The sequence below is a fragment of the Trachurus japonicus genome, chromosome 16, assembly GCF_045865225.1.
Source record: "Trachurus japonicus isolate A0001 chromosome 16, Traja_1.0".
Classification (NCBI taxonomy): domain Eukaryota; kingdom Metazoa; phylum Chordata; class Actinopteri; order Carangiformes; family Carangidae; genus Trachurus; species Trachurus japonicus.
In genome coordinates, this window is record NC_140922.1 from 13389997 (window position 1) to 13415219 (window position 25223).

The 25223-nt window shown below is 43.2% G+C and overlaps 1 protein-coding gene across 2 annotated transcripts in view; it reads left to right on the forward strand.

The window, feature by feature from the left end:
- The first annotated feature begins 205 nt into the window (after nt 1-205).
- The window catches only part of grik5 (glutamate receptor, ionotropic, kainate 5), an 80512-nt gene continuing 55494 nt past the window's right edge, over nt 206-25223 (forward strand). Inside the window, exon 1 of one of the 2 annotated variants that reach the window (XM_085801671.1) lies at nt 206-706. The gene's annotated coding sequence lies outside the window, so the exon portion shown is untranslated. The remainder of the gene's footprint in view (nt 707-25223) is intronic. The other variant, XM_085801669.1, reaches the window with a different exon arrangement.

Sequence of the window (25223 nt, forward strand, 5' to 3'; positions counted from 1 at the left end):
GAGGGAGGGGGCTGTTACTAGAAAGGAAATACAGGTTGGAGAAAGAGAGGGAGAGGGGGGAGGCAGGCAGAGAAACAGAGGGAGAGAGCAGGTGTCGAAAATCCTCCCCTTCATCTGCTTGTCATTTACTCCTTTATGTTCTCTCGTCGTCTGGCGAGGTGATTGGTTTTTCTGACGCCGGCTTTCCTCTGCTCATAGGCCCTGCGCAATCCTGAGGAAAACAAGAGGCGGGCAGACAGAGGAAAGCAGAGAAAAAAGACAGCATAAAAAAGAACAAGTGGAGCCCTGTTTTGATTGACTAATTTCCCCCTTTTTTTTCTTCTTATTTGTCAAGGTGGGCTCTTGTTATTTATTTTTTTCTACAAGTAAGAGATATAAGGAAGAAAAACACTGGCCCAGCCAATCCCTCATTCTTCATGTACACAGAATTGAATCACTCCTTTTATCAACTGTTGATTTTTTCTCTTGCCTTTTTCTTAAGAGGTTTTTTTTCTCCGCCCGAGTATAAACACTGGAATCCTATAGATTCCCTCTATATGTCCTGACGTCCCCGGTGACACAGTGTGAACCCCTTTGACTCCTCCACGACGTCCCCCTCCTTGGCTGAAGTGCTAAAACCCTGTGGTCTCAGATCTCAACGCCTGTGTTGACTCACTACTACAGCGATAATATGGCACAGTGCTTCTGATACCATCTGATTCATTCTGTAAGTAGGACTCTCTCTCTCTCTGTCTCTGTCTCTCTCTCTCTTCTTGTGTGTGTGTGTGTGTCTGTGTGTGTGTATGTATATATGTGCTAACATGTGCGCCGCATGACATTAGTGTGCATTCAGCTCATGTATGCAGAAACACAGACGCGGTCCGACTTTCTGCAGTGTTGGTTTTATGGTGTCTTCACAGTGGATTTGCTTTCCTGTGCTTACTGTGCTCCAGGCAATTTGAGCATGTGTGAGTGCGTGTGTGCGTTTGTCAGTGTGTGTGTGTGTGTGTGTGTGTGTGTGTCTGCCAAAGAATGAGATTTTGATCTTACAGCCAAGCTTACAACAGCATCAGAGTGGTGTCAGAAAGAGGCAAAGGAGGTGCCTCTTTGTGTGTGTGTGTACGCCTACATATTGGTCCTGAGGTTAATTTGAACTAATTAGTGGTGAGTATTTTTTGCTTCTCAGAGCAGTTTTTGGTTCTGTGTCAGTGTACTTGCATTCATTAGGGTGAGATGGAAAGGGGATGGGGGGCTGAAACTGAAGAGGGTGAACCAGCTAATGAGAATGACTCTGATTCCCCGACTAGTTCTTTGTTGCCTCCGTTTCTCGTCTAATGCCCTGAGCATTACGCCCTGGCTGCATATCATCTCAGCCTCCTTTATCTCTCTGTGTGTTGCCATGGATGAAACCCTATATGGAGACCTAGACTCCACAATGTCCTGCATATTACGGAGCCCATCTATCTCCGTGGACACATCCACATCTTTATACACTCCCACAGTCACCAGGCCCTGCACCGGGAGACGCTCAATCAAGATAGTCCCTTCAAACAGACCAATGAACTGTGAATAACGCCATTACACAAACTCCCAGCTCAGAGCATTACAGAGACAGAAAGATTGGAAGGGTGGAAAAAAAAAGCGAGACAGAGGGAGGCTGAAAAACATTATGGAGATAGAAGAACAAGAGCAGAAGGCGGGATGAGAGAGGAAACAGAGAGTGTGAGACAGAAAGCAACAGAGAGGAGGACACATAGAGGAGGGAGGGTGAGAAACAGAGGGGGAAAAAGGGAGTGTGTGGGTCTAGAGGGGCTGCGGAGCAGGAAAAGACCTCTGCTCCATGGGAACACTCTGATGGGCTTAGCAAGGCCCCGCTTTGTTCACACTGTTGGTCAGCCACTCAGCATTAAGATTACTAAATAATACGATTACTGCAGCTGCACACTGATAACACGCTGCTGCCGATCCCCTTTGTCACTGTCAGAAAACCCAGAGAAGAGAGGAGGAGTGGCAATGCGATGGCATCAAAGGCACGACGGCGCTGACTACACTGCGCGGTCACAAGGGCCCATGCTTCACAACATGGCTTCTCCGCTTGTGGCTGAGCTGAAGTGGAAAAGAGTTGCCGTGACTTTTCATGTGATGAGTGGCCATAAACAACTAGATACAGGGGGGAATGGGGGGAATAGCGCTAACCACAGTTTTCTCCTCAAATGGATGATCGATAATGTGCCATAAATTTGGACTTGTCTTATCTTTTTTTTCCCCCCAGTAGTTAATGTTGCACTGTCAGCTCCGCAAGGAACTAAAGAGCAAGCAAACAAGGAAACCTCCTAGTATATTATCAGCTTTCACGTGTGTAAACATAAACCAAGCGACTCTTGGTGAGACTCCTGCCCCTTATCTTGATGTTTTACTCCGCATCCTCTGGGTGGGCTATTTGTTTCATGTTCCTGTGCTTGACAGCTTTGACACAGATTCCTGCCAAGTTGACCTTGCAGTTTAAAGTGTAATAAAAGCTGAATTCCCAGGCAATGTTGCACATCAATACGTGTTCTCCTGGTAGCTGATAAATGGTCTTCCACCCCTCCAGAGAGGGCAAAAACAAGCAGGCAGCAGAAAGTGCTGTCCAGTCCTGCTCAGCAGAAGTAAAGTACAACCAACCGGACTAATGTCGGGGTTGGGCTTGTCTCCACCCCCCTCCTATGCTATATGAAATATTTCCACTCTCTTCTCAGCAGGAGCTACCATGAGCCTGCCGAGCTAAATATTAGCTTGGAGCAGGAGAAAGAAAAGATGCGTTTAGCATGTGATAGCGTAGTGTAAGAATAACAAACCGGAGCTGAGGGGCACAAAACGAAATCAATGAATGATGACACACGGCACAAACATGCAGCTTAAAACAGCCCTGAACCGCTTCAAGTTGGCAACCGTTCCTTTCAGTTTGTGTTTCTGGGCAGCGCGTTTGTCATACGTATACTGGAGGTTTCATGTACATGTCACTGAGTGTATTTGCTTCAGTGAGATCAAATGAACTTTGACCCCAGACCCTCCCAGCTGAGCCCCATGGTCACAAAATAACCGTATGAGTCACCCCGCGCAACTAGTACAGCTCCAGTCAGAAAGCATCCATGTTGAAACGCATGCACTCTGCTCAGTGAGTCCAGACATGCAGAAACAGAAGGGCAATATTGAGATGATGTGCCAAATTATCAGTTACGTGTTCTGTGTCATTTGGGCCCCCCCTCTTTTTCTTAAGTGCTTTTCACAGCAGCAGTATGCTGAGTTGGTACAGTACGCTCCAATCATCTCACTCCACTTGGTCAAAATTGTGGCAGAAATGCACATGGTTCATGAGATAATCTTTTGCGTTTAGTTTCCGAGCTTCCCATTGCCCCTGTTTGCACCAGTTAGGTCCTTTCAGATCAGTGAACCCATCATCCCTCAGGGTTAGATCTTCTAATCGCTGGCTCAGATTTTTATTTTCTGGTTCCACTTCTGGTTTTGCCCGATGAAAAAAAGAAAGTTCTGTGATAATTTTCCTCTCATATTATCATTTAAGAAAAAACGGCATCATTTGCATTGTTTTGCATCATTAATCTTTTTACAGTTCTTTAGCGTGAACATCTGTTCTTTCTTCAAAGGTGGTCAGCAGCTGTAATTTCCTTGGCTGTGCTGGAATTGTTTCATTTATAGCTCAAGCAGGAGGCGCAGATAATTGTCAGACTGGCATCAACGCAGGATCCATCATTTCCCTGTCAAGTTGGCGTCGTGATTGGCTTCTGCTATTCTGCCCCATGATGCCTCTTGCGTGACAGTTCACCCCTGAAGTGCCTCAGACAGCTCCTTCTCCAGAGCGAGCAAGGCTAATTTGAGATATGAGATCTCTTCTAACACTGAGCAGCACTTCAGTTTCCTCTGCCTTCAATCCTCCGCCGCTTGACCACCAGCGCGAGGCACTGCAGCCTGCACTAAACCTTTGCTCCTCATTGCCTAATGGAGCACAAAAAATGGCCCTGTTTGCTTAGTCGTTTGTCCACTCCTGCTTGCTTCAGGCTAGTTGGCCTTGGGGGAAAGATTGAGTGAGTGAGTGTGCGTGTATGTGTGTGTGTGTGTGTGTGTGTGTGTGCGCGAGAGAGAGGAGGGTGACAAGAAATGGACATTAGGACACACATGCCCTTTCCATAATGTGCTCCCAGCTGGGCTGTTTGGATGGCCATAAAGTGAATGCCGCTAATGGCCTCTCAGTTAATGGAGTCATTAAGATTGGATTGCAAGAAGATAAAAGCAATGCGTATAATGTGTGCGAACCGGGTGGAAGTGTTATCGTTTGTATACATGTACTGTTACTTAAATGGCTTTGTGTATTTCTAGCTATTTAGTAGCCACTCTCAGGACAACATGAAGGGTGGCAGTGACACTCTTCAGCATTAGCATTAGCAGAAAAGGTCAGTATTCTGTCAGTGTAATTGTAACACAGTCTGAGGCTCAGGTGATCAGCGCCGGCCCGTCCTAATCAGCCGGCTGGCGGGGGCTCAGAAAGTCACAGCTATAATGTTTCACTGCTAGATTGCTGCTGCCTTGTGCGAGTGTGTAAGTGACAAAGGCTGATACATCATGATAAGAGGTCACTCCAGGACTTCTCCCTGAGAAAATGTGGCAAGGCTGCCCAAAAGCATTGTGGGTAGTGTTGCGTGTTGTTTTTGGTGGTGGTATGATTGCTCATTAAGCCTATGTCAATTTCTTGAGGGTTTGCTTATGTCACTGTCCTCATCATGTTTTAAGTGTCAGCTGCGGTTGTTACAGCTCATCTCATTCACTTGTTGTATCCAGGGAAATGCAGCCTTTAATGCACCACAGAGCTGCTTCCTGCTGGCAGCTATAACCTCAAATCACACAATCAAATCATTTAAGCAGAGCAGAAAATGCTTATTTTAATAATTAAGTCCAACAGAGTCAATAGTGCTAAACTTTGTGAGCATTTACACCAACTCTGTAAAGTTGCCCATCTACTACCCTGCTCCAAAAGGTTAGCCTCATGGGTAATAACCATGTTTTTCTTTTTAACAGTGTAAATCCACATATATCAGAAGATCAAAAAATAAATTTCATTGTGAAAGAGTACACCTTTAATCTAATCTGTTAGCCCATAGCTGGAAAATAGATTCTCAGCAGGGGGTGTCATAGTGCAATCACTGACCACACCTGTCTGCAGACTCCTGGAGAGGCCTGAGGTTTCGTGCTGCAACGTAAGAAAAACTTGTTTAATTGCCTTGTTATGTCATTTTGATAGAGAATGGTGACGGGATATTTCAGCGGCGACTGTTCGTGTCAGAGATTTGATTTTGGTAGGTCACGGCGGTTGTAAATTATAATATATTGAAATTACATGTGTGGTAAGCTTTTACATTCTGACTACAGTATAAGGGAGTAAGTCTTTGGTTAGCCTACAGTATGAGCTGAAGTACTCTGTTAGCAGCCTTGTACTGTTCATCCACTCTGTTACTATCTACATAACTGCTTTTGTGTGTAGAAATTGTTCAAAAGTCATTCAGGTAACAGCATCGCCAGCCTTGGTCTAGTGAGTCTATTTTACATGTTAATGTTTCTCTGCTGCTCCCGCTGAGCGGCAGTTTGGCTCACAGTGTAATAATGGCACTCATCATGATATCTACAGGTATCGCCTCTTCTCTGAAGCTGATCATTAATACACGTTGGACTGGCTGCACTCGTCTCTTGAATGTTTTGCCTTAACAACAAGGAGAGTCTTGTTCACTAAGATGGCTTCTGAGCTCCCTCTCTCTCTCTTGCTCTTCGTGCGTTGCCTGGTTTTGTTTATTTGGTCCACCCTCAATGACTCCAACACAATTACTTTCGCAAGAGAAGAACTGCTGAACACCCGACAGTCCACTCCACACCCATCTTCACGAATGCAGAAAGATTCACAGAGATTTTGGGCGAAGGAGACGCAGGCAGCAGGGACTTCATCACCCCCCCCCCCTCGTCCATTCACCTGGAGAATCTCTGTTCTCTAGCCAACAAAATGGATGAGCTGCTGCTCATCAACAGGACAAACTCTGGCTTTTCACGCCCGGCTGCCTTATGCTTCATTGTGCATTGTGTTTAAGTACATTGAGAGCCACTGGAAACCAGTCACAGTCGTTGTATGCACAAACATACTTGGCCAATAAAACTGATTTTTGACCATACTGAGTGTGGTTTAGCACCTCCTCCATAGTATTTGCAAGCAATTGTTGTCAATTGTGTAATATACGTATACCAGTGCCAAACCTGCGCTGTTGAATGTTGTCTCCTCTCCCAGTATCAATGAATATGCCACAAAATACACAACCCCAAAACACAGTTTTAAAAAGAGTAGCTCGACATACACCATCACGTAATGAAGCAAAAACATAAAGCAAAACAAATATTTTTCTCTTCAATGATGTCATTAAAAACACCTTTATAGCCATACTAGTGTACCTGAATTTATAATAATTCTTCTTCATATGTTTCTTGTTTAGGTTTGCATGCTTTGTCAATAGACCACACTTTCTCAAAATGAACAGTTTATAATACACTGTAATTTATTCCAGAAATCAAACAAACAAAAAATGATTCTTCATACAAAATACACATTTAACATCACTAATGAGATGAGATGTCCATGAAAAATGTCTCACTTAAAGACCAGGCATATTCACAAGTCTTTTACAAGTCGCATAATCTCACTGTCAAACCGTGACATCCATAATTTAAAACAAGAACAATTTAAAACAGACCCATGCAGTTTTTTGTCTTAGTAATTGCCCACGTGTGTGTGTCACTGTACTTAAATAAAATCACCCACTTGAGAGTTTACATGAATATAGAAATTGTTCAGTATCATATCTTACCACTCTAATGATATTTTCAACTTGGTCAGCTCATACGTCAGCCTCTCTTAGCCTGCTCCCATCTTTCACCATCTTTCATTAACACCTGCACACAGCCCGTCTTGTGGTCTTCTGATCCTTTGCTTGTTAAATTATGATGCCGTGTTTGCTTCGCAATCATGAGGCTTCATTCTTCAACACTTCCATGTTTTACCCTGTGTCTTGTTGTGAGTCCACAACACTGGTATTGTGCGATAGTGAGTCAAGAGCCTGTAATCAGCTCCACCAATCAGAAGTATTAACATGCCAGTCAGTTCCAGCTCAGCTGGCTCAGTCCACATAGCGATGCAGCAGGTGATTATGGGCTACTGCCTGATTTTAAACTGCTGAATATTTAATTGATTCAATCAAACATAATACTCCAATGGGCCCACATCAAGTCATAAACTGAATTTTAAAAAATACAACAGATGTGATTAATTAACTCGTTTGTGGGGGTTATGGGCTTTAGATTTGGGCTCAAAAAAATATGGCAACATTTTTTTTCTGCTGAGTCAACACTTGGCAGGGATGACAACCCCCCACCACTGCCCCCTGCTGCAACCACACACACAGACATGTCGTGAAACAGTACAACGTTATCTGCATCGCTGCCTTTTTGAGGTATAACTTTCAGATTAGCTCAGATGTAAAAGGGTAGCCTGTGAATAATGTTAAGTTCAGACACCCTGGGAAAGAAGTGTTGACTGTAATTAAGCTCAGGTGGAGGTGTGCGTGACATAAAGTAAGAATGCTTTCCTAAAGGAAAGTAAATCTTTAAACGGTTTGACACTTTCCTGAGGGCGATAGCGCTCTACTTCACTTAAGCTAAACAATAGCGGCACATATTCCAAGAGACTCAGGGAAGAATAAAAAAGAATTTCTTGTCTCTGGTTCAGCAGTAGCCTACTTGATGTAATCCAAGTGTTTGACCAGTGTTTATTTAACTTTAGATATATTCACTTGCACAGGAATCAAGTGTAAAGCTTGAGTAATTCATCTCGTGCTTGTCTTTGTATTTCTTTTCTGCGGCAACTTTGCACCAAACCCAGAAAAAGCAAAAGCCACATGCGTGTACATGCTGAGCTGTTTTTGGACACAAGGAGATTGACGAGGTTTTGTTTGTGTTTCTGCTTGTGTGAGCTTATTGTATGTCTGCTGTCTATACATGAACATCTGATGTAGTCCATGTGTGTGTATGTGTGTGTTTATGCATACCATGCTTGCATGTGTGATATGAATGTTGCGGGGGCGTTTTCTGCCGTCATGATGACTGAGTAATCTGTCAAGATGAGAGCCATATTGTGCTGTTCATGTGTCTATATAATGCCTTTGAGTTACATACGTGATGGAGAGCAGTAAATGGGTGGGGGGAGGGAGGGGAGCACGGGCTGCGTGGTTGGGGTTCGCTTTCTGCCGATGCCATGGCTAGTGCTGGTGTGAGGTGGATGCCAGAATCAATGTATTTCGCACAAGTGAAGCCGTGGTCATGCTGAGAGACACAGAGGATTTCAGACTGCTCATGAGACAGTCTTTGATCCAGGCTGAGAGAGCATAAACTCTTCTGATTCACACAGGCGATACCAGCCTATTAACACCTGCAGTCAGCACAGCTGAGGCTGACTGAGTTGAGCACAGACTAGAGTAGAAAATAATACAAGAAAGTCAGCAGGATAATTTGGGACACAACATATTGTGTGCCTTACTTAAAAGCTGTGAGAGTCAAGCTGTTCAGGATTGGGTATTAGTAAGCAAATTCAGGATTAGGAATAGGCTCTAACAATAATGTAACAGGTGCTATACTGACTTTTATTTTATTTACGGCATCTAAATTCACAATAAGTGACATTTATTTTCCGTTCAGGCACAGCAGAAACAAGCTGTAAAAACAACGCTGAAATATTATCGGGCCACCAATTTTATATGACATACACGTAAGCAAACAGTTACATGTTTAAACACCGAGTAATTATCACAGGGAATTAGTCACCTGGCCACCTGATGAATTAAAGACCTATGTTCAATCTCTTTTAGCCGTTTTTTCCCCCCTCCACCAACTCCCGAGGGAGGTATCCAGATCTTTAGCTGTTAAATGCTCCACTGTGTTTCACCAGCAAGTGACTAAATTTATCTGTCTGCCATTTGGTGCTGAGCAGGTAGCTTACAATGGAGTTTTAATGCTTCTTAGTTGAAAACAGCCATGAGCTGAATCTGGGAACGACCCTGATAAAAGCTATAACACTGAGCCAAACAGCAAAAGCCAATACAAGGAGCTGAAAAATGCTACAGCGCTATTTTGACTATTTACTGCAAACAACCACTTTCACATTACACGGGTGCATCATTAATGATAATAAAAATCTTGACAATGTAAGATTTTTGTCCTGTTATCTTATTTTAATCTAGTGGAAATCCAAGTCAGGTAATTAGCAGATATGTGTTGTTTCCCCAGTGTTTACCTGACAATATCAGACCTTTACGACAAACAAACAACAAAAAAACACAGCCATCATTTGCCCTGCCTGAAGATTCACGTAACCTCACCTCCTGATATCTCCACTTTCCAATTTCACCATCTAGTCTCAATGGGACATAATCAGTCACTCGCAGTTGGCCTGTGGCACTTGCTGGTGATATTCTGTCGACAATAATAACAACAGGGCCCCATAAGGGGATAACCTGCCTTATTGCTCAATGGATTTACATACAGCAGGTAATCATTCTGACCGCAGGCTATGTGTGACTGATGGCGTGTGTCAGCACTGTACATGCAGCCTTTGTTTTCATTTGGCAATCAGGCATGTCAGGCCATGCCACTGCAGAGATCAATGTACCGTTTGGATGATTGTTATGCGCGTGATTGTCAGTGTGTGTGTGTGTTGTGCGTAATTCACCTAAATGCTTACCTGTGGGCCATCATCTTCGCTGCCTCAGTGTATCCATCTCACTCAGTGTTGGTGTGAAGCAGTGAATACATAGGGCTCCTTTTGAGGGGGAATCACATCATTAAAATAGCAACCTGATTTACTCTCCCACAATATTACAGTAAGACACTGTTGTACTATAATCCATTTAAAAAAAGACTAAGTCAGAAATGTGTTAATAAAGGGAAGGGTGTGTGTATAACCATATCCTCCAAGGCTTCTCTCGTGAGGGGATGTTGGAGGCAGATGGGAGGAGGTGAGTGGGGGGGAGAGGAGATAGGAAGCGATAGCTCAGCAGAAAGGAGTAAAGTCCTCTGGTGGCTGGCTAATCTGCCAGGCTTAAGGTAGCTGGTTTTCTCCGTGCCCTCGTGGAGAAAGGGGGAAGCTCTCCTGGACTCACCTTTCAAGCTGCCTGGGCCACAGCCACGGGGGGAAACCCAAACACATTGATTAGCCGTCAGGAGAGGTGGTGGATGGGTGGCAATGGCAGGTGGGGAGGGGGGGGCTCCACCTCCACCTCCACCTCCACAGACCACCTCATCCAGCTCAGGCCACCGCTTTCTCACGGGAACATAAGGGGCACGGCAAGGAGGAGGTTGAGGATGGAAGGGGAGCAGTCAAGAACGAGGAAAGGCGAGGAGGGTGTGCTGAGCGGGAACAGTCAACAAAAAGAAAGACAGGAATCAAACAAACAGGCGAGCACAGAACAGCCGTGTTTTGTTTTGCTCTGATCATAAGCCAAAATCTGGGAGCGTGCGTGTGCACAAGTCGGCTTGCGTGTGTCTGCTTGTGTGTGTTCTCGTGTTAGCGCATATGTGTGTGTGTGTGTGTGCATGGCAGCTGCTGAGTTGCTGTGTTTATCTGTGTGAAAGCTTTACGGTAAATAAAGCTTGAGTCCTGGCAGGGAGACAGGTGCAGCAGGCTGGGCCAAAGGAGAGCTACTGTAACTCAGGAGGAGAGGGAGAGCGAGAGGAGGAGAGCAACTGTCTCCAAAGTGCCAACCGGACAATCTTTTGAAGTGGCCCATATTGGCATATGATGAATAAACATGAGCAATGTTTGCTTTCGAGCAAAGCAAGGCTGAAGGTGTGAGGCTCATTAGAGACCGTGAGGCCATGTTGATAAAAGAACTGTGGCCGTGATCATTTACTGCACCGGAAAGCCCTCCAAGTTCATCTGCTACTATTTATCATTTTAACCCTTATGTTCGTCTAATCATGCATGCACTGATGAGAAGGAATGGAGGAGCTAATTAAAAAGAAAATTCCACAAAGCTGAAGAGCACCATGTAGACATGAAAACATCTAAGATCATCTCCTGTACTTTATTATCTATTCATTGCCCAGTATTTCAAAATTACCAACCAATTATGTTGTCAGCTATCTAATGATACTATTTTGTCAGCACATTTATTAAGAAAACCATTATAATAATCTCTAGAGTTTCACTGTAATGCCATTTGGTAACGAGAGGTTTTACATTTTTCAGTTGCCGGAAACAAACTGATGATAATGTCTATTGCGGCTGATAATGATCGTGCAAATTACATAACTCTCTCAGCACTTTCACTCCAAATCATAACTCATCTATAGGAACTTGGAATATTAACCCAGTGCTCCCCCAAGGCTGAGAATATGAACCAGCACCTTATAAGCCAGTGCAGCCCGGTGCAGCGGTGGTGTGATTAGAAACCCTGCCTGGCAAACTGCTAATGCATTCACTGGAGTTTGATAGCCTCCAGTATGGCAGGCTGCTGGTTATGAATAACCCTGTGCATAACCGACCCTCCCCCTCATATCACACAGGGTGAAATGCACAGTTCTCACTGCCGAATTTCTATCAGTGTTTTAGGTGGTGCACTTTAAGTTTTTTTTTTGTCTAGCTAAGTGAATACATGTCAGAGCACGAGGTTCATCTGAAAGCATTAGGGGAATCAGTAACAGCCCTTAAGTCTTTCTGAGGCGGATCGGGGTGGAGATTAAACAACATCGGTTAAAGGGAGACGGGAGGGGAAATGTGTTTTGGTCTTATAGGCATCTGACAGCTCCTCCATAATAGTGACCTAATCCGTTTTATACAGTTTGTGTCTGTCTGTCTTATTTTTCCTACTCACATGGGCAACATCCAGACACACAAACACAGCTGTACTGCATGCCTGCAGGGACAAAGAAAGGACAAACACACACACGCACCTACACACTTATGTGTGCAGACACGTGCATTCATAAACACTTAACACATTCACAAAAAAGTAGCCTGCACAAACCCTCTTCTTACCATTTGTGGCTGAACTGATTCATAGTCTTTGAACTGTTAATAATAATTCCTTGACATGTTTCATCATTTCAACTTGACATCTGTCAAAACTGCTCAGGCTGTCGTCACCAAATAAATGCTGCCCCCCTCCCAGGACCTTTGCCAGGAAGTATTACTTCAAGACATGCTATAGGCTGAGGTGCTAAAGCCTAGCGTGTGGCTATTCCTAGCCCGACATTACGAGCTCGTAACTGACTCATTATAAGTGCTAATGACAGGTGTCCCTCCATGTTTGGTTTGCTGTATGGAAATGCTGCCAAGTGCCTGCCACCACTAGCGTCAGACCCTGCGGTGTGCAAAGCATTCTGTAGGATGACGTGCCTTATCTTCTGCCGTGCACTTGTTCAACTCATTAAAAATTAATTGATATGTGACATTTGATATCCATTGTTGAATCACTTTAATGACATTGATGTGACAGACTCGATTTAGCCAGTTAGGCTGCAGCTGAGTGAGAAGTCCCTCCTATCGTTATCTTCTTCATCTCTCCCTGTGATTGCACAGACCAATTAAAACGGATTAACCCCCCATCCAGCTCAGCCCTCTCTGCAGCCGTATTGTTGTCATTTACAGAGCATCATGGCTGCCCCGGCTCACTCTTTGTTTTTCGCTCCACTCTCTTGGGGGCTGTCGAAAGTAATAATTGTGTTTCTTGCTGTGTGATAATGCGGTGCTCTCTGTTCCTTTCTGGTCTGTATTGAAATCTCGATCCTGTCCCTCTGCAGTGGCTATCTCCCTCTGTATCTGAAGAACTGATGGTATCTCCCTCCCCCTGTGAATTTCCCCCTCTCCAGTTGAATTATCCATTCTACCCTCATTGCTCTTTTTCTCAACTTTCAATATTTTCCTCTCTGGGTTCCCCTATCTTCCTCCTTTAACTCTCCTTCTCTGTCACTACGTTTCCTCCATCTTGCTCACTCTGTCTTACTCTCCTCCTTCTTTCTCCTCCTCTGTCAAATTCACTTTTGCCTCTTATCGGTCCACCTCAATCGCACTCCTCTGTCTCACTTGAGTGTTACTCGGTATCCTGAAGACGCTTTGCATGTCTCTGGTCAGGAAGCATCAGAGTGTAACTTGCTAAATTGGAACGTTATGGTGAGGAAACACACACACACATGAGAAACCCTTGAGTTAATGGACAATTTACCTCACCTCATTGTTATTGCCTTTACATTCATTAAGCCCCTTCTGCTCTCTCCTCTGCCTCTCTTTATCTTTCTCCCACTCGCTCCTTTATTCCCTCACTCTCTGCTATCGCTCTCTCTGCCCTGGTTGTCTTCATCCTAAAAGCCTGGCTGCGTTCTTCTTCTCGTGCCCTACCTACTGTACTGTATGTTTCCTGTGGCTCTGCTGTTTCCCTTCCCTCTCTTCTGCTCTCCTCTCTGCCCACCAACCCCCCCACCCCCCAGGCAGGCACCCACCCTCTGGCTTCAGCTGTCCAGCCCGGTTCTTGGAGTAAATGGTGAAATAATGGTAACAGCCAGCCATAAATCAACCCAATTGAAAAACATCACCATTAGAGTCTCCCTCTCTTTCCCTCCCTCATCTGCTCTTTTCTGTGCCCTTCACCTTTGTTCCAGGAGGGAGCGAGGGAGGGAAAGATGACTATTAGCAAGTGTTGTGGGGGAAAACAGAGGCTTCCAGAGGAGGTGAAGGATAATGAAAAATAAATGCAGCGCATACGTTACTCTGTGTGTGCGCGTATGTTTGTGTGTTTGCCAACTCCAGAGAGTGAGATCCAGTCTTTAAGCTGTTACTGGTATGTGGATGCTATGTGCTCTGTCTTGACCCGAAGCTTAGAGGAGAAGGCTCATGTGGAAGGAAGAATATCCTTGTGTCAGCACATCCGCAATCCGTTTCTCTCTCTCTCTCTCTTTCGTGTGTGTGTGTGTGTGTGTGCATGGCCAGGCATGTATTACAGGCTTAAGGGAGGGAAGAGAAAAAATGCGTCACAGTGAGGGAGAGATAGCGCGAAATGGCAAGAAGAAGAAGAAATGATAGCGAGAGATATACACAGGCAGAGTGCATGATTGTAGTAAGAAATTTGCAACATTGGGTGGTGGGTGAAGCAGTGCGTTAAATGCGATACGACACACGGACAAGCATATTGTAGACACAAAAATTCATCTATTCTCATTCATAGAAGACAAATGCATTGACACAGAAACACATCCCTGCACACATATTTAGTTACAGCAGCTGATTGCAGGCTACAGTGCGTTGTTCAGACTTTATTGGACCAATAAGCGTCAGACAGAGGACTGTCTGGGTTTTGGTTGCTGTGGTGATGCTTGCCAAGATGCATGGCTGAGAGCAGTGCCACCGAGGTGTTTACGTCCCTTGCTCGAATTAAAGTGCAAATACTCCATAACTAACCACATTCGTGAGTTTCAGATGCCTTACCTTTATGTTTAATTCATCCAAATGACATGTTATTTCCACCTGCGTCTGCTGAGATGTGGCAGTACGAGCCATAGGTTTGGTGTTGTTCACCCAGGTTGTGAGAAATCAATCGTTGAGATTACTGCCTCCATCCCAAAAGCTGTATAGCTGTCCTGAATCTTGCGACTCACAACCATGAAATATTTCTTTGAAAAATTCAGCAGCAAACTGTCTTTTCAGAAACGTCTTTACAAAGCATCTTTTCAGAAACAGAGTCCCGGTTACTCTCCACAGGCTGCACTGTTCTCACTGGAACCTTTCTTCTTTTCCCAAGAAATCGTCTCTATGGAGTTTTTTCATGAAATCTGGATGAACTGTCTCTTTTTATTAAAACTATAGTTGTTATATTAACAAAAATATACTTGAAGTTCAAAAAGTAAAAGCACTTGATATGGAAAAATGTGAACCTTTTAGACATTGCTATATTGTTGGATTAACAAGTGCAGCAGTAAGTTAGATTTAATTTGAGTGTCGGATACCTGCCTGTTACATAAATGAAAATTTAATATTTGAAGTGAAACATAAAATGAATAAAAAATCAATAAACAGCTGAGAAAAAAATGCACCCAAAAATGCACACTGTAAGTATTCATGCATGCACTGTATGCTTGCGCTCACACTTGACTGAGCCACACGTGCCGTGACACATCTTGACAGATACACACCCATCCACACATCCTTATAGACTCACAGCGCAAAGGCCACGCTGCACAGAGGTGCTGACGGCTGTCATGTTAATATGCCGAGGAGGCTGGAGGATCGGGTTGTTACCAGCAGGATGAGTTGGAGGCGCGGAGAGGAGAGTGAGGAGGAAGGTGGTGTGTGGGGAGAGGGAAAACTTTCATTCTTGAATCATTTATTCAGCTCTTTTACAACAAGTGACATCTACTCCCGAAGAATGATTAAGTGAACAAAAAGCCTTTTATTTATCTTTGTACTGTATTTCAGGCAGAGAAGGTCATCATACTTTTACAGGATACACGGTGGGCAGGACAGAGTAATAATTCAGTTTTATTGATTATGAACTTCCACATTCTGGTGATAGTAACATATTGTGTTATTGCTAAATAAAAACCCACACCTGAGTGAACGTCCATTGTCCAGTCACAATTAAGCTATTGTAACAAGGCACGACAGGAGTGTGAAGCTTCACGTTTATCCATATGAGGAAGTTCACATGAGGCTGTAAGGAGAGGTACCCTATACCCTGTATAATGTATACAAATATATAAGCATTAGTATGTCTGGATAATAAGATTACAGTAGTGATATCATATCATTAGTATTAGACTATATTATTTTGTGGGTTTTATAGGCAATGCTGCAAAGTGGCCCATTCAGTTGCCACACTGCAGTCTCATAGTACTATAATGTTAGTGCTTTATCGAAAGTTCGCACTCCAGCAGCCCCAGTCAAACTCACTACCCCAGACAGCATTATGGCTGCCCAACCTTGTCTCCCAGAATTAATGTTTCTGCTGCCTAGAAGTAAACTGCAATAGATAACACATTTTGTAGAAAACATAATTGTTGGCTGGATTATGTCATTTAAAATGGGTTGTTTGAATGAATGAAGTGGTACAGTTAATAACAGTGGTGGACATGATGTGGTCAGGGTGCATACCTGTCACACCAGAGAGTGAGGTTCAGAATCAAGTTGGTTTACGCAACAACAATGATTTAGTCAAGGGTAAGGATAGATTGTGATGGTTTATTTTTTATTTTTTTGGGTAAAATGTGAGTGTAAAACATGTTGTGTCTTTTTTTTGTGAGAGCCTAAATACGAAGAAGTGGTCATTAAATTGAGGTCATTAAATGATGTTGATGAAATAATTATTACGTTTTGTTTAACATAGTTATACTATAAAAACAAGGGGATAAAGTTAAAAAAAACAAAAAAAACAGCACTTCTGCTTGCTCATTATGCCCCACCCACCACTGCCGTTGCATGCTGGACAGGTGAAGAAAGCGTGTGTGAGGCTGATCAGTGGCGGACACAGTGGAGAGACAGGTTTGAACCTCAGTCAGACTGAGGAGATTGTTGTGCTTTCAAATCGGCAATGAAAAGATGCACCAGAGCAGTTAAGTGCAGCTGTAGCTGTAGCGGTTATTTAGTTTGATAGCTTGTAACTGGCAGTGGATGTGCTAATGCAAACTGTTGCTCTCTGTGCTGACAAGGTTTCAGTGACTGGTGAAAGTGCAATGTGTATCAAGATGGTTATCATCAGAGACTCAGCCTCATGTCAGAGCCATGACTCAGGTGAGAAGTCTGTTGTGTGGGTCAGGATGGTAACTTTATGTATGTGTGTGATGTTTGTTAGCTAGTACGTGGCTGACACTGTGTGTGTAACTGTAAGTGGCTGTGCTAATGGAAACTCTGGCTCTGTATGTTGACAGTGTGCAGCCCTATCGCTCTCATCCCTGCAGTCCCATCTGATTGGCTCCTTAGGGATGTGATGTATGAAATCCTGTCTGTTTGTATCTGTTCTTTATGAGACTGTCATTGCTTGCTGACTGTTTCTTTCGTTCATGATATACCTTTTTATCTGTTATATAAAAGACATCTACTGTATTGGACATACTAACAAGGTTGTCACTTTATTTTCATTGGAAGGGGTCTCTACAGTAAATACATAAATAACAACAACCTCATGATGATTAAATTAAAAATCTAGTTGCAGTAATGTTGCGTAGCCTCAGTCCTTTGGCAAGATGCTATGTATGTGTCCTGTCAGTGGCCATCAAGTTGATATCGAAGACTCCATCTATAACACAACACTTATCTGTGTGTGGTTTTTAAAATTCCTCTGCATTTTACTGGTTTTAAAATATAGAGATTGTCTTCCCCAGGAGAAAAAAAAACTTCAGAGCCTCTTTCAGACGATCCACAAAAAAAGAGATAAAATCCTTTGGCAGCCATAGGCATATGACTCTTCTCTGTCAGGGGCAAAGGGTCTCAGGGAGGCTTTGACACAACGCTGGGCTTTAACAAGAAGGATCACGGCTCATTTTATATTTGTTATGGATAGTTAATATCAGTGTCTGTTAACTGTGACTGCAGGGATTCTTTAACCTTAACCAAGTTGCTGTTTCTTTTAACCGTCATGACAAAGGACTGCTAATATATACAGTATATATAAAAAATGTAATCATTTTTAAGCCATTATCTTTCATTAAGCCTAACCAAGTGACTTTTCTCTCTCCACTAATCACAGCTTAACCAGAGTGATATAGGTACTGCTTTATTTTTGCAACAGAAATGACAATATGAAAACATAAAAATGAGAAACCTGCTTTTCTATTGGCAACAAGAACTTTGAATGATCTGTTTTCACCGTCATGACTAATGCGTATAATATATGCTCTGCAAAACCAGAAAACTGCAAAGACATTTTTTTCTGTCAGCTGCATCATATGCAACATGAATAAACAGAGGTATGGATGGAATAGAGGCCCTGCTATGTAAATGGTAGTGGATGCGGCGAGTGGTTGATGAGCTGAAGATGGGGGTGTGTGGATGGGGGGAACGAGGAAGAGAGGGACATGGGGAGTTAGGGAGGGACAGAAGGAGGCTACACAGGATGAGGGAGGGGAGAGGAGTCAAGAGTGGTATGGCAAGAGGGGATGTTGATGATAGGATGGAGAGGCACAGGGCAGGGGGAAGGGTGGAGACGTGTTGCGAAGGAGTGGGGAAAAGGGCGGAGGGATTGTTGGAAGGAAGGAAAGGAGGGGGAACTGTCCTCCATCCAGCAGGAGTGTGGTCTTCACTGGCCCCTGCGGCACTGTCTTCCCAATCTCCATCCCTTAATCAAGAGGAAGAACAAAGATATGCATGTTATTAAAAATCAGGCCCGTCAAAGGGAGCAAGGGAGCAGGGGAAAGAGAGAGAAATAAATAAATAATGGCATAGTAGAGTATAAATATAGTGATATCCTCCAGGCATGTTCTATCTATCGCTCTTTTTTCCTCGGCCATGAAGGAATTCTTCTCTCTCTTTCGCCTCTCTCTTTTAAATAAAAGTGAAATGGTGTTGATTTTCATTGTCTGCCTTCCCCATGTCTCCATGTCCCATCTCTATTTTACCGCCGACTGCCCATCTCTTTTTTCCCCTCTCTAATTTCTACGTTCTGTGACTGGCTCTGTCTCACTGTCTTATTAGCTTTATTCTCATTCCCCTGTCTCTCACCTGGTCCTCATTTTTCTCTCACGCTCGCCCACCCCCTCCTCTATCACACCCTTATTTTGTGTGATGTCAGGCTAATCACTCTGCCACTGTTTCTCTCGGTGACTCTCTTCCTCTCTGTGGTGTGAAAGTGATTATGGTGGATGGTGCATTATGTGCTTTGTGGTGTGTCTGCAAGAGTGCGTGTGTGTGGGAATGATGATGATGGTATTTTGAGAGACAGGTGAAAAGTGAGGCACGGGGCGCGGCTACAGACAGAGGCGTCAGTGTGTCATCTTTTATCAGCAGTATTTAATAGCAGATGTGTTACCCAAGTGTAATTTGCGGCTCGATGTGGAATTATACAATATTTACAGCGCAGGATAATTAGAGGGCTGCAGTCGGCTATCACAGTGTCACTGAGGACACGGACAGTCTTAATTACATGTCGCATGTTTGGATTTAGTCAGACGTTAATATTTGATCTAAATCCAGTAGACAAATCTGTCTATGCAGTAATAGAACAATGAGGCTAAAGCGGTGTCCCAGTTCCACGCTATACATCATTTCTAAGCTGGTTTTGAATATGTTATTATGTGTTCACTCTGGGAAAAGTGAGAAAGAAGTGTATTCAAAATAGTCCCATCACACTGAAGAACTCTTGATTTTTGAGTGTCTGTTGATGTACACTGTTGTCTCACAATGCAAAAGGCACAAAGGAAACGGAGGCGTTGCTCATGTGTTGCATCACATCCATATCCTTTTAGCCAGAAAGAGAAAAAAGTAAATTGACTGCTGGTATACTAACAACAAAACCAATATACTACGACAGTTAGTATATAACACACACTGTGTCCAATTAGTGTTTAATGGGGTTGTCGCTTTTAAAAACAAAAGTTTGAACAAATGAGAATGAACATGAAATTCGTTCAAATTAACAACTCAGGAATGATCCCAGCAGGAGCACAAGGCATGCACTGTTGCACTTTAGTACTGACTGTCTTAATTCAAAGAAATCATGGCAGATCTAGCATTTAATTTTTCTCAATTTTAAATAGCAATTTAAATTTTGAACAATGAGAATGACACTCCTAGTCTGTGAAGCTGTACAGATAAGATACATTCGGCAACTTTGCTATGTTTTCATGTTCTCACTGTTGTTGCGGCAGTTGTTTTAATTTGACCTAATGCTGGAGTCAGATGAAAGGTCGTAATGTCACATACATAGTTTGTCTAAATTTTTGGTGGCTATTTCAGTCTCAGCTTTGTCAGATAACAGCACTATTAAAAGAAACAGCCCTCTCCATTCATCTACATATGTTGGCTCAGTGGCTTTGCCAGCACAGAGGACTCTGGCTAAAGGATGCAGGGTCGTCGCAAAAATGTTGAACCTGGCTCAACTTTTGCTGCAATGCGATGCGGCATCATCATCGGGCACGATGGTGTGTTTGGGCACTCAGAACATGTTCCTTTTAGATTACTGTAATGTTACTGTCATATTTTGGCCACGCAAGCACTGACATGAAGGATAAAACAACTGCTGCAGTGATAACTTTACAGTTACAGTAAAATCCTCTTTCACACTGTGATACAGTGCTCGCAGCCCTTTGCATTTTTTAAGGCTGGTCTATTTTTCATCTGAAAGCTAAGCAATGGCTTTCTGTAGAGATCAGATATTGTTACCAGAGACATTATCGTACTGGCACATAGCATACTAATACCAACAACACCTACATCCTAATCCTCTTGAATCCAAAACCTTCAACTTCTTTTATAGGGTTCATAATGTTCTGTCGTCTCCAACAAAAGAATTCATTGGCAGACTGTAGTTACAGAGCGGTTGTGTTGGATGACACATTATACCAGACAGGTGTTCATGTTATTGTGTTGAACCCTGTATTTGCCATTATATAAGTCCAAAGCAGTCACTTACCCCACCTTCTCCCTCTTTTCTCTATATTGTTATAAAAATATGACCACACAGAGATGCTGTTGACCAGTTTGACCTCCTTTGAACTCCTCATTTGTTATCATTTATGAGCTTAAAGTGATTCTGGGTCAGTATTTGAACTCTGAAAGCGCATAAACTGAGCTCTCTCTCCTGCTGACCCGTTTAGCTCTCTCTCTCTCTTGCTCTCTCTCTTTCTCCCTATTATACTCTCTCACACACACAACACACAAAAATGTACCTGCATGACACAAACGATTTATTCTAATATATAAACGGTCTGCCAACTCCTGCCCAATTTTCCAGCACCATTCATGATTTTCTTTTCTATGACAAATGGAACATTTATAAGACAAGAAATAAGCAGATTGCAGGAAAAACCAGTCAGATTCCTAGTTTCCACCACTGTTAGGCCCAGGTGCTGGACATGATTGGTTTCCTAATCGGTAAGCTGGCTTGAGACACATTGAGGATATGGGACCACCTGGGTGTGTGTATGTGCACATGTGTTTCATGGCCTATTTGACAGCAGTATGTGTATGTGTGGGAGAGAGTAGGTGCGCATCGCCCTTGGTTGTGCTCATTAGGCCATTATGAGGATGGTGTGTGCTCATTACAGAGTCAAGATTTGCGAGAGCCGTCGTGGTATCGAACATAAAGTCACCCGGGAAGACAACAAAGAATGTGCAGCACATGATTTGTCCTCTTGTACCATCAGTGGTAGGAACGTGTGTTGAGATCAAAGACCACAGGAGTTAAATCAAGCTGCCATTGCCTCTGAGGCCAATTCAGAAATGATATATATGAGCAGGGAAACTTGAGAAGCTGTGCTCTGAAATTAAGAAAACCTGATTCAAAATCACGTTGACGTCTGTAACACCATCACCATATTACATCCCTGTTTTTAGGGACCATAAATGAAGACAGTTTTCCCTTCCCACTGGCCAAAGAATATTTTATTTTCAAGGAATAGTTCAATATTTTAGAAAATACACTTTTCTTTTGAGAGTTAGGTGGGAAGATCATGCCTGTTTGCTGATATGGAGCTAGAGTGTGGGCTTTGTGGTTAAATGGTTGCCAAGATTGGAAACTGGAGGAACAGATTGCCGAGCAAGTTCAATTTACGTCCAATTCATTTCACACCCCCTAATTAACATGGATCTTGTTTGTTAAATTTATAAACAAACTGAAATCTATAAATGACAAGTTGTATCCTAAAACCGTTCCTCTAAAGGTTACCATCCTGATAGACTGAGGCTATTCCAGTGTCGATCTAACAGACTTGTCATGGCTATAATGTCTTCAAACTATAATGAAGGAGGAGGAGGAAACTGTTGAACACGAATGCCAACAAAAGAACGGATCAACTGTATCATGAAGGGCTAAATTCAAAGAGCAAGGGCTGTAACAGATTCTCATTTATCTTGGCGTGTCTATAATAAGCATGTTTTACTGTTTCAGAAAGACAGGCGAAAGAGACTCTGAACGAGAGATTGCATTGATTTATAGAGGCCGGTAGAACATCAGCTAACCCCAATGTCTCGTCAGGTTATTCGATTCTCTGTTGAACCTTCAACTACTATTTAGAAATCCAAAGACAGCCCATTACATGTTAATGTCTCCGTTAGTTTTTCTGAAGTGGTCTTGGTGGTGATTTAGAGAGTTATTGTCCCATTAAGTGTAATATTTAGGCTTAAATTAGAGTTTCTCCTCTCAGCACTATTTCAGCTCTAAACAGGTGCCATGTCAACACCGACATTTCGAATTTTTGGATTTGGTGTTTTATTCCAGCAAGTGATAAAGACTCTGGGGTTTAAAATCTTCCATCAGACACTGTTTTGTGATGTTACAAACACTAATCTCCTGGTTTTCTTCAGTGAAGCAGTCCAGCCAATCGCTACCTTCTGTCTCTCTCTCTCTGATTCCAGCAGTAGCTGCTTGGCAAACAGTGGATGTGTCCTCCTTGCAGACGAGACTAATGCATGGAAGACAAAACATACTGTATCTGCGAGTCAAAGAGAGCTTGATTTGTGTGGGCGACAGCATTCCCCAATTTACCTTTTGTGTTTGCTTAATAAAATAATTTCATCCGCTAAATATATATAAGCCTGGATTATAATATATGATACAGAATCAAATGCAAAGACCTCATGCTGTGCACACACACAAACACACACACACACACACACTGGTGCATTTGCTCATCTTTCTGTTCATTGTCCCTCACCTGATGAGCGTGTTTACATAGTGGTGCTGAGATCCCCGTGGTTTGCTGATGTTCCATCATAGCGTTCCCTCTCACTGAGCTGGCACTTCGCCACAGGGCTGGTCACGCTCATAAAGACCCTTTGAACTGAATCGAATCGACTCGAGACATGCGGAGAAAGGGGGAGGAGAAGTAAAAAACAGAAAGAGAAATGGAATTAGGAACGAAGACGGAAAGAAAGAGAGAGATAATGAAAGGTTTTGGCCTCCAGGTATAGGACCTACAAAGGTACAAATGTATGGGTTTCACACTTTTTTTCCCTCAGTTGCCCATGCTTACATTGATAATTAAAGGCTAGGCAGGCTAGATAAAGCCAGATGACGTCTTTAGATAATTCTTGTTTCAACCTTCATTTTGATTTTTAAGGTCGTACTTGAGGGGCATTTGACATCCTGACATTTGACATTTAAAGAAGTGGGTAGTGGACTTCACTCTGGCATTTATTAGTTTTTTTCTGGACAGTACTTTGAAGATAAAATGTGAAGCGAGAGAAATGTGACACAGGCCTGTTTTGAACCCATTTCTGGCTTTCGGGTCAGCACTGGATCATTGCCAGCCTTCACGTTACGTATGTCCTGCTCTCCAGTTACTCCACATCTCTAACTATTTCTCCAATGACAACGGAAGTCTTCAAATTTCAAAGACTTGATGTTGTATAACCCTGTCATCCATTTCAAATCTGTCAAAGGATCCCGTACAACCCACCTCGCCCACGTCCTGTGAAAAATCTGGCAAATATATTCTTAGAGATCAATGCTGATGAGCTTATTTGGAACCAGGTTCCACATTAGCAAAAAGGCTATCATAAGAACCAGACTGACTGTCAATCAAACAGTCAATTATGGCACAACAAGACATCCACGAGCAGGATGAAACCTACTGGCTGTGTGCATTAGTTACTGTACCAGTGATGAAGCAATGTGACATCTTGTGTGTGGGCCTGCGGCAGCTTCGGGCCTGCAGAGGCTGTCTAGTCCGACTAATGAGGATGGAGAGAGAGGTCAGAGATGATAGCCAATCTAAATAAGGACCTTGATATGACTTTAACACTGTGTCAGAGTGTGTCACAGTGTATGTGTGTGTGTGCTCGGAGGTAATGTCCTCCCACCTTCCTGCTGTTATGTTATGACTAGCGTCCTCGCTCTGAGCCCACTGTCAACAGGAGGTGTCATCCATGCAGCTCAGCCATCAGCGCACTGCTGGCTGCATTCTGAGCACTGACAGCGATGGGCATACCTACACACACACACACACACACACACACACACACACACACACATACAGTTGCATATCTTATGTCCTCTTTATTAGGCATTCTGCAAGCACAGACAAATACAGGACATGCACATGTTCCCACGTGCACACACTTGTCAGTTCTCTCACTGGCCATTGGTGAGTGTCCATGTTATGCAAACTCATAATAAAACACTGTCAGAAACTGTGAGTGTGTGTCAGCTCACCTGACAGGAACAGAGGGCCGTCTTCCTCGCTCACTGTATCCCATTTTCCCTCTCCCTAACCTCATCCATCCATTCCGAGGAACAATCTTTACCACAGCGCTTAAATTCAACTGAAGTTGACGCGCACTCATTTAACATTGACACATTTCTTGCTTCTGTCTCTCTTCTCTCTTTCTCATCTAGTGATTCTGCTGCACCTTACCACTGTTGGATTTTGAATGGATAAAAGCTGCATTTTTTTTTAATTTTTTTTTTTTTACAAAATTATAAAACAGTTGCCAGGATACACTGGACATGTAATTGCTTACTTGAAATTGTGTTTTTTTTAAGAAGTCTATAATTTTCCTGGCTCAGCGGGACTCTGAATGAAAGCATGCCTGTCTAACGTGGCATGCGGAGAACTATTTTGGCGTGCTATCTATGCTTTAATACGGGGCTTAGCAGCCACAGTGGAGTTGTTAAGCAGTATTGTAGCTGAATGTTAACCAATACTTTAATGCCAACAGGCCTCATTGTGAGTGTAGCTGTCAGGAAGAACAGGAACTAAGCTCCACACTGGGGCCTGTTTCATACACACACCGGATGAGCAGCTGATGAAAAAGACAGCATCTTGCAGAAGAACACAAGCGACATATGAGCAATTCCAAGAGTTGTTGAATATAATTCTGAGGTTGGGAGGTAAAGCATTTGGAAATTTGGTGTTGAGGCTCATTTTTTTTGATCATACATTTGAGTGTGGGCTGTCGCAAACATTCTGTAACATCTCTTTGGTGTGCCAGTGTTTACGGTACGCTGGCAGATAACACTGTAGGC